Source organism: Schistocerca americana, chromosome 6, assembly GCF_021461395.2.
Source record: "Schistocerca americana isolate TAMUIC-IGC-003095 chromosome 6, iqSchAmer2.1, whole genome shotgun sequence".
NCBI lineage: Eukaryota > Metazoa > Arthropoda > Insecta > Orthoptera > Acrididae > Schistocerca > Schistocerca americana.
In genome coordinates, this window is record NC_060124.1 from 590,573,875 (window position 1) to 590,587,242 (window position 13,368).

Consider the following 13,368-nt stretch of genomic DNA (forward strand, 5'->3'; position numbering starts at 1 on the left):
TTAGCCAATAGGTTGCTACCTAGGTGGCATATTACAGCGTGTTTAAATTCATGTGTCAACATCGGCGAGTGCCTCTTAACTGTCCTTCTTATCCACTCTGGTGTTAGGTAAGTTCCTCCTCAGTGTTTTTATCTTTCTTCACAGCTGTTATGTAAGTGTTTTCTACAATATTTTATTACTTCTAGAACATATGAATTTTTCGGGATAATCTATTTAATTGGACTGACAATGAATGCTGGGCCTTCCTGCAATAATTATTTAAATAATGAATTGACTCCACCCTGAGTACATGCTTCATTACACTTTGATCTTAGCTTTGGGATTATTCATTTTCTACAGGATTGTTTTTCTGCTTATATTAAGATTTGCACCTGAAGACGCAGTTGTAAGTTTTGCAAGATTGGTAGTTCCAAAGAATAAAGTGATTTAACAGCTGATGTGGTTTCATTTCTCAACATGATTTATCATGGCTGTGGTTGCCCAGATTCATCTTTTGTTTGATGACACAGGAAGTTTCAGAGGCATTTAACTATTGAGTGTTATGTTGATGCATTGTTACTGTACACTTCCACTTCATTTTACATTGTGGAAACATTGTCCTCCCTTAAGTGCAGAAAACTCCACACAGTTCCCCAGTTTATCAGGAATGCAGAGGTTTGCCTACAAACAATCAAATAACTGTTACGTAATTTTCTTCTTTCGAGGTTGTGATGAAAATTTCATGAGGCCTCTTCTGTGCTGGTGTAAGATGGCTGCAGATATGGCTCCCCAGCAATTCTTGACTGATGTATCAACTGTGAATGACACATTGGGACTAGATTTCTATACTTAGCTTATCCACTGTGTGCTTTTCTGACAGTATAATGCAGTATTGTTACATTTGCTTATGTCTTACATGGATCAGTTTTGTGAGAGCTTGCCATAATGCATGTGTCAGTAAATTTGATGTGAGATACATTTTCATTTTGGAATCGTGGCTACACCCATGAATTTTTCTTTTTTAAATTCTTAACAAAATGTCATAAATGTATCCCTACCGACCACCCACAGGTACTATTACTTCAGAATATCATCTATGGAATAGAAATATCCAAGTAGAAAATACTTCAATTTGTTTTAAAACATTCAGTTTTTACCAGTATCTTTAATTCAAAAAAGAGGTGATAAAACACTTTTATGAATGCATACTGTTTTCTTTCTGTGGTGGGCAAAGGTTAATTTGTAGTTAGTGGAGGACATTCTTGTTCCTAGTAAACTATTCATGAAAAGTACTACTCTTCTAAAAATTGTACCTAACTCTACACAACAGACTTCATAAGAATAAATGGGTTGACAAGGTTTTGTTAGTCAGCCAAACTTTCTAAACAATGTCTACACAAAATTCAAGGATTGCTGTGAGGTGTAAATGAGAATGTCATATTGCATTGTTGGCTGAGATATCCCACGGAGTGGATTCAGTTGCCTGTCTGAAAGGGTGTTTTTCCTCCATCATGCTGGCATCTATGGTATGTGGGATCTGTGTCAGTACTGGATTTATGGTGTGTAGGTGAGTGTAATGGAAGCATGTATAGTATAGTGTCATGTTTGTGTTGCTAGGTGGTGGTGGTGGTGGTGGTGGAGGCGGTGGTGATGGTGGCAGTGTTAAGAGTTTAATGCAGGAATTTAGCACAAATATGGGTGTGCAGAACATTCATGCCACCAACTCTTCTGTCCTTGCTGGCCAGACACTAACACTGAAATTTTTTTCCACCATCAGGATTCAAACAAGCATACAGAGTTGAACTCCAGCCTACAGTTGTGCATTAGCCATCTCACCTATAGAGGAAGTTACACCAGACAACATTCTTACTGCACATTTCTGTGGAATACCTTTTGTACTGTGTGGAAATGCCACAGAAAATTATTTCATTCAACATCAATTAATGAAAGTATGTGAACTAAGCTAATTTTATAATGCTTTTGTCACCAAAACCTGAAATAATCCAGAGAGCTAAGTTGTTGAAGCCAGGGATTTGAGAACATCTACAACATGTGATTTTCACTTAAAGTTAAAAGTGTACTCAGGAATTTTGAACAGCCAGTTTTGCAGATTCTCTTGCCTTACATGCTGTATTCTTAATTGAAATGATGTATCTTACCTGTACAGAATTGAATGAACTGTATCTTTCATAAGTCATGTGATACACAGTTTCCAAGAATCAGTTAACGAGACCTTATACATTTCATTTATTGCACCTGCTGTTGCAGCTTCGATTATGCTGCTTGCATCATATTAAAAGAGTACTCTTTCTGCTTTACCAGTAAGTGGAAGATCAGTTATATGGAACAAGAACAGGAGTGTTTCTGTAGTTCTATTCTATCAAACACCAATAATAATCATGATGAAACTTATTCTATCTAACACAATTCTGTGCTTCCTTTCAGTTAAGTGACACTTGAACCACTAATTTATTGTGCTGTAAAAGCTTCTCAGTGCCTCATGATGATGATGATGATGATGATGATGATGATGATGATCTCATTGTAGTAGTCTTCAATCCAAAGATTGGTTTGATGCAGCTCTCCATGCTACTTTATCCAGCGTGAGCCTCTTCATCTCTGAATAAATACTGCAACCTACATCCTTCCGATTCTGCTTACTGTATTCGTTAGTTGGCATTCCTCTATTCCTCTAAGATTTTTAACCCCCCCCCCCCTTCCCCCCAGGGGCCCTTCTGTCACACACGTATACGCACCACACTTATGCTCTGCCTCTGCCTCTGCCTGCATTACTAAATTGGTGATCCCTTGATGTTTCTGAATGTGTCCTATCAACCGATCTCTTTGTTTCGGTTGAGTTGTGCCACAAATGTCACTGTTTATTGTCCATGTTCCACTTCCAAAAATGGCTACACTCCAGACAATTACTTTCACAAAAGATTTCCTAACACTTAAATATATTCTATGTCAACAAATTTCTTTTCTTCAGAAATGCTTTTCTTGCCATTGCATGTCTACATTTTATGTCCTCTCTACTTTGGCCTTCATCAGCTATTTTGCTGCCCAAATAGGAAAACTCACCTACTACTTTGAATGAGTCATACCCTAAATCTTATTCACTTAGCATCGCCTGGTTTAATTGAACGACATTTGATTGTCCTTGGTTTTGTAGGTGGAGCTGAACATCTTCCTTTCAAGATACTGTCCATTCCATTCATCTGCTCTTCCAAGTGCTTTGCTCTCTCTCTGACTGAATTACAATGTCATTGGCAAACCTCAAAGATTTTATTTATTATCCATGAACTTCCATTCCTACCCCAGATTTTTCTTTCATTTACTTTACTGCTTGTTCAATGTATAGATTGCCTGGCAGCATTGTCCTGCTGCCATCTAGACCCTGCCTGCTCTGTCAGACGATGCTGTTCCCTCACTGAACCTGTACCCTGCTATATCTACCCCTTTTGTTCCCCATTCTGGATTGCTACTTTCAATCAATGTTCCTGTTGCATTGTTGCTGGAGCAGTCCAAGACAGTGGTTATGTGTGGATGATGTGGGCTTGCTTGTGTGAATGTGTGTTTTCTTTTCTGAAGAAGACTTTGGCCAAACCAAAAATGTTTAACACTCTTCATTGTGCTTGTCTGCAACACAATGTGTCATATTTATGGTAGATAGAAAATACAATACCTGCATTCTTCATTATCTTATCCTCTGGATAGGCCAGATATACCCCTAAAAGTATCACTGCTGTAATTTTTTGATTTTGTAGCCTTCTCTGTATACTTAGTGATGTGAGGTCCTCTGCTTAAAAAAAGAAACCAGATTAAGAGGAAGAAGGAAAATGAGTAATACAATAAGAAATGGATCGGTTGGTGGGGGGGGGGGGGGGGGGAGAAAGAGTTAGAGAAAGGGAGGGCAGGCTGAAAATAAGAAGGTAAGAACAGTAAAAAAAATGAGATGCAATAGAGATGATGACGACGATGATGATAAAAGGGGAGTTGTTAATGGAAGCTAAGTTGATAAGGCTGTTAGGATGCAAAAATGTGTGTGAGGAAGAGTTCTCATCTCTGGAGTCCATAAAAACCAGTACCTAGCCAGATACCCAAACAGCTCATGTGTTGTCGCAGGCACTGAGGTCTATTGAGTACACAGATCCTCCTACCTGATAAGTTTCCCTGGTCTCTGGAGGTGGGAACTTATCCTCCAACACATGTTCACATACCGATATCTTAAAAGGCTTAACCTCTGTTGACAAAATCGAGCCATCATTTGCATTATCATCATTTGATTGCATTTTACACATTTTTAAAAATTTATTATGGGTCATTATTTTCTTTATTGCTTCCATTTCTTTTTTTTTTTCCTCTTCCCCGCCCAACCTCTGTCTGTTTTTCTCCTCATTTGTGTATGCACTACTGTCTCTCCATATCCATTATTACTTCTCACTCTGTCATCATCTCTGTACTGAACCAGGCACATTGGTTACTAATGTACTATCTATGACGTACTTTCTCTGACAACGTACCCCTTCCTTTTCCTACCCTATTTTTGTTTCCTCATTCTCACAAAAGGTTATCCCCATTTGATTAACCCACATTTCTAGGCTTCCCAGCCTGTGCAAGTCCCACCACTGAGGAAAGAAGTGACAGTTCTGAAAGCTAGGATAGTAATATGTGTCTATCACCAGTACTAATATTTACACTCCTTAATTTAAGAGCTAGTCAGCTATTTTCTCATATGTGTGTAATAGTTTTGCATGCACTTTACTTTCAGTTAGATGTACTACATAGGAAAAGGGAGGTCATGCTGATGGATGTCTAAATTTAGAAGGGTAGTGGGATGAGACTATACGCTGAAGAGCAGGTTATCTAACAGGGGCTTGACCTGAGGGATCCAGATGACCCATAGGTGTCACTAAACTGCTCCAGCAATGGCATGCCAGATGTCCCAGAGATGGGTAGTTCTTGAGGTCAGTTTCTGAATTTGGCCTATGTGATGGTTATCCTCTACATACAGGGTGCAGAATAATTGTATCATGAAATTTTAACCCTGGTTAGCTAATTCCAGTAGGAATGAAAATTACTAATGTTGTGTAGGGCGTTAAAACAAAACTTTTAAACTATGGAAACTTGGCATCATATGCTCAAATTGGCTGCAGGATTGCACTGTTGCCAGATGCTCTGGACAACGCATGACCGGGCACGCTTTGCCTGCCAAAGATCGTGATGTATCCAAGGCAGCCCACACACTTGGTGGTAGCATGTCAGCCTTCCACTCTGGGGGCTGGAGGTGAATCCGCCGGGGTCCCCAACACATCCATTGTAGTTTCATGATAAGACGTACTGGAAACAAACCCATCAGCAGCTGTTAGTTTGCATACAGAAAGCCTTTCACAAATTGTGTCCGCCCTGAAAAGGGCCTATTTTGTGGCTAGGACATTGTTTACTTAAAGCAAGTGCTGGAACTGGTGATCCTCTATGCAACACAAGGTCGATCGTGTCGAACGGTGTTTTGCTGAACTCTTTCAAAGATTACTGGCTTTGCCTTGATGTAATTGGTGGCATGATGAATGAGATGCATTAATTCTTCTTTGTTCCTAGGTGGTTCATACCGGGGTTAGTGAACTAGAACCTTGAAGAGTGCCCACTGGTGGTGTCAGGTCTGGGATCACAGGGGCCATGTCCTATGAGCACCTCTGCCTCTTACCTGGCCATAGAAGAGTTCATCTAAATATTCACACACAGCATGACTGTTATGTGCAGGTGACCCACGCTGCAACCACATGCATAGCCAAATGTCCAGGGGAACATCTTCCAGCAAGCCGGGTAGCATTTTGTGCTAAAAGTTAAGGTAATTTGCCCCGGTAAGTCGAGAAAGTAGACGGACTGGCCCAATAAGATGGTCAACCACAATGCCTGCCCAAATGTTGAGCAAAAATTGTTCATGGTGTCTGTGGTTGTACACGTCGTGAGGATTTCCCCTTGCCCAGTAATGAATGTTTTGAATGTTGCAAAGGCCATCCCAATGGAAGATGCATTCATACTGTAAACAACACAATGGCAGGGAAGTCAGGATCTCGCGCAACACATCACAGAAACCAACGGCAAAACCCTAGCCTGTGTTCGTAGTCTGCTACAGGATTTAGGTCTTCAGCAGGGTGGAAAGTAAATAGATGCTGGCCATCATTCCTCTAAACCTCCCAGACTAACGGATGAGTGACCTCAGTGTTATGTCCAACCACTGGAGTACAGGTCGTAGATGTTTCCTCGAAGCACTTGAGAACAGTCTCTTCAAATGCTGCATCCCGCCATGTTCGAGGTCTTCCGGCTTCACCACGATATCCTGCTAACGAGCCTGTTTCGCCAAGTCATGGGTGAATTGCTGTAAATGTTTGCAGATGTGGGTGATGTCTTGCTGGGTATCATTTACCATACAAACATCAAGCTTCGTGTGCATTATTGTCGATTAGTTCATAAACAAAAACCGTATCTTGCCGTTCTTCAAACAAATACTGTGTTGCCATGCTTAATGTATGACTAAATCCCAGGTGACATGTGTGTGCTCTGAAGTGAAGCTTACATGTGAATGCCTCTTACATGAGGTGGAGAGGAACAGCAAGTCCTATTTGACACGTATGCGTATCACATTCGAGCAGTGACGGACGAGGGACATTTGTATGTGTGAACTGACAATTATAGCGCTGCACGTCAACTAACAAATGGCAACGTGGCAATCCTACGGCCAATTGGAACACGTGGCACCACATTTCCATAGTTTTAAAATGGTACGTGGTTGACCTGCATGACGTTAGTAATTTTGTTTCCTACTGCCATCAGCTATCCTGGGTTAAAATTTCGCAACGCAATTTTTCTCCACCCTGCATAAAAAAGCAGTGTTGGAAACATCTCAGTTATTAAACACTATCCTGTGTGATGTTATGTAACTCATCTCCTTCTCCCAATAATATGCCCTCAGATACTTAAAATTCTGCTATTTATTGCCACCAAATGAGAAGTAGTAGAAGCTGTTGGCTTTAAGGTCCAGCTTATTACTATCAAACTGAACATACTGTAGTTACGTATAGGTAGAGCGGGAGCTGGATATGTTTGGAGATTTATAGCTGTTACCTGAGTTGCCTCACTCTGTTCTTTCCCCTGGATGAAAGACTTACACCAGAGGAGTGTTTACGGGACAGTTGGGACACTGGTAACTCTGCATGTAGTACACTAGTCTGCAGTGACCTACAGTATTCAGCAAGTATGTGAGCAGTTCTGAGCCTCAATAGAGCCTTCTCAGGATGATTCTCAGTCCAGATAGCAGTCTTTCTAAATCTCAACCCCAAGGCTCAACATGACCAGTCTACATGCTGATCACGAGCTGGCAAAACTTTCAAGTCAGTGTCATCATGTAGTGGTCTGCCTGCCTCCCTGCCTGCATGTCAACCTCACGTGTGTTGATGAGGTTGAACTGCAGAGTTAAAGCAGTTGATTGTGAGCAATCCACATCTAAGTGTAGAGGTATACAGACAATGGCTCCTCACTTTCCTGTCAGTAGTGCAGGTTGTCAAGCAGCCCATCTTAATTGTTTTCCATGAAGTTCCCTTAGAGCCTAAGAGACAGTTATTCTATGGTGAGCTCCATGGTACTGAAACAGTTAACATTTTATCAATTATATATCCAGTATAGCTCCTCCAACAACACAGATGAATCACTCCCAATCATAATTTCAAATATGACACACAGAATAAAATATTCTAGAGTGACGCTTCAGTAGCGACAATAGGGTATTGGTGCTGATCCTAATGTGCTCTCCTTGTACTAATTAGTAGTCAGGTTTTGTAGCACAGTGAGAGAGTACAGTAGCTGAACCAGCAGTAGTACACCTTAAACCTGTTTAGAAGACATGTAACATCACGTGTGTTGATGAGGTTGAACTGCAGAGTTAAAGCAGTTGATTGTGAGCAAACCTAATCTTAATCTGCAGTGCGCATATTGTATTAGTCTTGCTCAAGTATTTGAGGCCCCATTTGATTTTTTTTAATGTTTGCCATGCTGTGAGTAGATAAGAGATCTTCCTTTATTTTATCGTCGAAAAAGCTGAAACCAAAAAAAAGAAAAGGAGATAAAACCCCTCTTAGTGCACAGCAGGAACTAGTGTTTTTTTTGAGCAGTTATGAGTATTGAACAGAATCTTGTGGCTGTCAATATCCTTTTGTAAAATACCTTTCAAACAATTTTGTTCAGAAAAATTGTGCCTACCTGGGTAGTAATTTGAGTGTGATACCATTTGCTTTTGTAGTAAACAGGATTCATGCATGTCAAGGTGTCCAAACCATTGCTCAGAATTTGTTGGTAACTTTTCACTTCTTAGCATGTCCTCCAAACTGGTATCTACAGAATGTCACTTGCAGTTGTATGTTTTGGGACCTGAGGAATGTGCAGGAGTATTTGTTTCCAAATTCTTGAAATTACAGGCAAGATATGTAACAGCTCTAAATGATACTTTAACTTAAGTTTGGCCAGAAACAAGCATAGCTTCAAGTGAAGACTGTGGAATGGGTTCCCCCTTAGTATGCCATGTGGGATGGACAGGATCTAAATGTTTCACTTTTGATATGATTAAACATGGCCCCACTTAGATTGCAGCTGTTTTCCTTCACCTTCTTCTTCTTCTTTTTATTTGATTTGGTGTGATTCATTTACCTGAAATTACTGCTCATTATAAGAGCTTAAAGGTGACAATTGATGCTTACAGAATGGCATTAATTCTTGGCCTGTTTGCAAGAAGTCTTCTCAAAATGATGGAAGCAGTCTATGTTGAAACACTAACCAAACTCACTGTGTTTGCAGATTGTGTATTTCATAATACACTCTGGTCATAGGGGCACACTTCAAAGCATGATTCATCACTGAAGACAATTCTACTCCAGTCAATGAGATTCCAGGTTGAAGATGTGTCAGGAGATGGTGCAGGCAGCAGTGAAATATCAACCTGACTTTCACTAGTTATATAGCCCAAAAACCAGTAGTGGTCTGATGTGCTGTTTCTATTCATAGCAGGACCCCATTGGTTATCATCCACAGCATCCTTACAGCATGGTGGTAGACAACAATATTCTATGCCCCATTTTGTTGCCATTCATTGCATTCTGGGCTTACATTTGATCAAAATAATATCCACTCATACATGGCAAAACTTTCTACTGATTGTCTTCATGCTTGGCAAATGTTACCTTGGCCAGCAATATCGGTGGATCTCTTCTGACTTGAGTATGTTTGGAGCATTATGGGCACAGCACTTGAACTGTCTTGGGCTTTTGATGACCAAACACACCACTTGGCAATTATTTTGCATGGTATCCCTCAGGAGGATATTCAAAATCTTTCAGCCAATAATAAGGTGAAAATTGCTTGCATAAGGGACAGAGTTGGACCAAAGCATTACTGACTTGTTGAATTTGTGAAGCTCTTTTTCTGGGATAAATCATCCAATTTTTCTAAAATTGTTGTTTATCTGTAGATGCACATTATATCCATGAATTTCTGCCCAATTTAGATAATTCCTTTGTGGTGCTTCATTTTATTTGCCTTGGGTTGTATATTTCGGAAGCAGCTAGTATAGAGGGGCAGTATTCTTTAGGTACTCTTCAGAGATGGAAATATTTTTTGCAACCTGACAGCTAGTCAAACCTCCCTTCATCATTTAGTACACTTGTGCTGCATGGTGCTGCTCAATTCAGAGGTAAGTCAGCTTGAAACCTGGTGGTGTATGAAATTTTGAGTGCCATTATTTGACCACCATGGAGAGCAGAAGTGGTAGCATAAATATACTGATCATCAGCTTTTCAATCAGTGTCCCAGATTAAATTCCAAACATCTTCTCATTGTGTTAAAATGTGGTGACTGCCTACATTGCTGATAGTGATCTGTCAGTCAGATGGGGACTCGAAGCTTGGTGGCCCTATCAGTGCCAATTGAGAGGAGTAGGTTATGAATCAGTATCATATTTCATCCTCCTCTTCTCTCCTCATTATCAAATATCTCTCTCTCTCTCTCGCTCTCTCTCGCTCTCTCTCGCTCTCTCTCGCTCTCTCTCGCTCTCTCTCGCTCTCTCTCGCTCTCTCTCGCTCTCTCTCGCTCTCTCTCGCTCTCTCTCGCTCTCTCTCGCTCTCTCTCGCTCTCTCTCGCTCTCTCTCGCTCTCTCTCGCTCTCTCTCTCTCTCTCTCTCTCTCTCTCTCTCTCTCTCTCTCTCTCTCTCTATATATATATATATATATATATTAAAAAACAAAGATGATGTGACTTACCAAACGAAAGTGCTGGCACGTCAATAGACACACACAAAATTCAAGCTTTCGCAACAAACTGTTGCCTCATCAGGAAAGAGGGAAGGAGAGGGAAAGACGAAAGGATGTGGGTTTTAAGGGAGAGGGTAAGGAGTCATTCCAATACCGGGAGCGGAAAGACTTATCTTAGGGGGAAAAAAGGACGGGTATACACTCGCCCCCACACACACACACATATCCATCCACCTCTAAAATTTATATATATATAACCTACTCCTCTCAATTGGCACTGACAGGGCCACCAAGCTTCAAGTCCCCAAGTAAGCCTAAAGTAACATGGCTTAGTTGTGTGTGTGAGTGTGATATTGAATTTTGTGTGTATGTTTGTGTTTGTTTGTGTGTCTATCGACATGCCAGCGCTTTCGTTCGGTAAGTCACCTCATCTTTGTTTATATATATATCACACTCACACACACAACTAAGCCATGTTACTTTAGGCTTACTTGGCACATAGTAATCAGTTTAATTGGACTATACAATTTCATAGCTTTTTGTGGGATGTGTATAATAGTCCAAATTGTTCTTATCAAACATCCACTGATTTTGTCTTTTACCAGTCAAAACAAAACACAGATGGGAGAGGACATTTAATTTCAAAATAAAGTATATATTCTAGCAAGCATAACAAAACAGGAATCTTTGTTCAAACCAAATAGGAAACAAAATATGGACAAAAGAGCAAAAAGTAAATCTTTAAAAATCTCATTGTTATAAAGTGGATGGTGCTGAAGGTGATGGTCATGGTGATGATCAGGATTATAATATAAAAAATGGGTTCATTGCTCCCCACTTAGTGTCAATAGTGTTAAAGGATTGATCTGAATTCCCCATTTGGCATGTGTGACTAGAATTTTGTTGTTTCAGGTGAGGAGTAATTTTCAGAGAGTATCTTTGTAAATCAAGTGGTTTGACATGAGATGACATTACTTTCTTATTTATTCTTTACAGGTTACTCAAGCTTGTACTGCTATTAACAAAAGGTGCATAACTGGTGGATGAGCTGTGTAGAAAGTCCTTCTGTGCTTTCTTTGCATGAAGTTCTGGTTGACTTAATTCATGTGTAATCTTCTCTGCAACACCCCTCTTTCTTTTGCTAAATGGATGGAACCCTGTACCTGAAGCTTTGTCACATTTTGTTCCTTTTTTGTCTCTGTGTGCTGCAAAGCAGAACTTCTTTTTACAATCTAGATAAGATCTGAGTGTTGATAGGTCTTTATTTATGTTTTCAGGAGTGCCTGATGAGATAAAGAGGAGGTTTTTGAAGGGTGTACCTCGATATTGGAGACGGTACTGCTCAGATTGGACAAAGAATGAAGGTACTTAATTTCATTTGTTCTTTTCATTGAAGCTAATTTATTTACAGTTCATAATGAACTCACCATTGGCAAAACATTTTAGGTTAGTCCCTCATTTCAATCTGCCCAAGGGAAGAGATTTTTGTTCAAATTATGCATATACAAAAATTAATAAACTTCTGCATATTGACATTTCAACACAAATGACAATAGTTGTAAGGAAATGTTGAGCTCTATTATACAGTTCATCGCACTAATTATCACTCTCAGGAAATCTTCAATATGATCCTTGTAGGGCCTTGTGGGACATGTTGATAACACATGAAAAACTATCTGCCATCACACACCACAGACTCAAGATGGTAATGAAGATCTGCCTCATTTGTAGAATGTGTGTACACATCTTCCATGTGCCATAATCGACAAATTGCCCAAGGCTTTCAAAGTCCATTGGTTTCTTCCTGGGACAGGACAGTTTCAGGCATGGCGGAGAACACCTTTGTTGCCAGCAGCATTTCAGTTTTTCAGTGGCATTGAATTCATCTTCAGGAAGAAACCTGGTCATAAGAATTCTGGTGTGTGTAACAGTGCACTTCTACATCTTACATAAGGAGGTGGAATGTGACACAAGAAAGGTAACAAATGTGTGAAAATATGTTGTACACACCTACTGACAGTGGACATGGACATGGATTGGTTAAGTTGTACATATATCTTTTTCACATATGAACTATTGTGCTAGATGGACACACTGTATACATACTCTGCTGTTGAGTGAAGAGACTGTGCTGATGCTGTCCATCTAGACCACAGAGCTTTGACAGAATATTGTTGGTGCTTTTGAGGTTTCCAGGTGTTGGTGTTAGTGCTACTTAAAAGCATTTGCCATGTCCCAAGGAATTTTGGATGCATGTTATGATAGTCTGTCTCCCTCAAAATGGACATCAAGGGTTCTGTGTGCCAATCAGACACATCAAAACAAGCAACTTCAGTTGTACTTGTGGTAGGTTGTAGCCTCCCTTTATGGAAGTATTGGCTGAAGATTTCTAGATCAGAAGTTGTTGCAAACTTCTGTGTTGCATAGATGTTGACCAGTCATCTGCATAGCCAAAGTAATATGGGCTGTGTTGGATAAATATCACATACATTTAAATTAAACAACACAGAAATGAGGACTGATCTGTGTGGTATACCATTATGCAATACTTCTGTTCAGATGCAGTCATTCCTTTTAGTTATACGAAATTTCTTTCCAACTAATATGTTGCCAATTAGTTTGATTGCTATTAATTATTACAACTATGGACAAAGATCTAAAGCCAGGAAGCAGAGGCAGCCAGATGGCCGCAAACATCCCCTGGCTGAAATGAATTTGTCACAAAACATGAATATCCAGTGAATTCCTATAATTCTGTGAGTTAAAGCACAGAATGTCAGTAGTCAGTTTGCTAAGGATGCTAGAAAATCTGAAGAGGAGATTTGAATGCTCAATCTGGATGTAGTTTTCGATAGTGAAACAATATAGGAAGAAAATAATGATTTCTGGGAAGATGAATTTTTCACAAGCAGAAATGTAGGGTAGAGCTGTGAATCTTCTAATCCCACAACAGAACACTATATAATGATGGACACAACAAACTAAGTCCAAAACACAACTAATTATACCAGTTACACTATCCACAGGGATGTGTACAATAACTGTGATGTAGCCAGCCAAAAGAATGCATGGATGAGAGGCTCTGCGCGCTTCC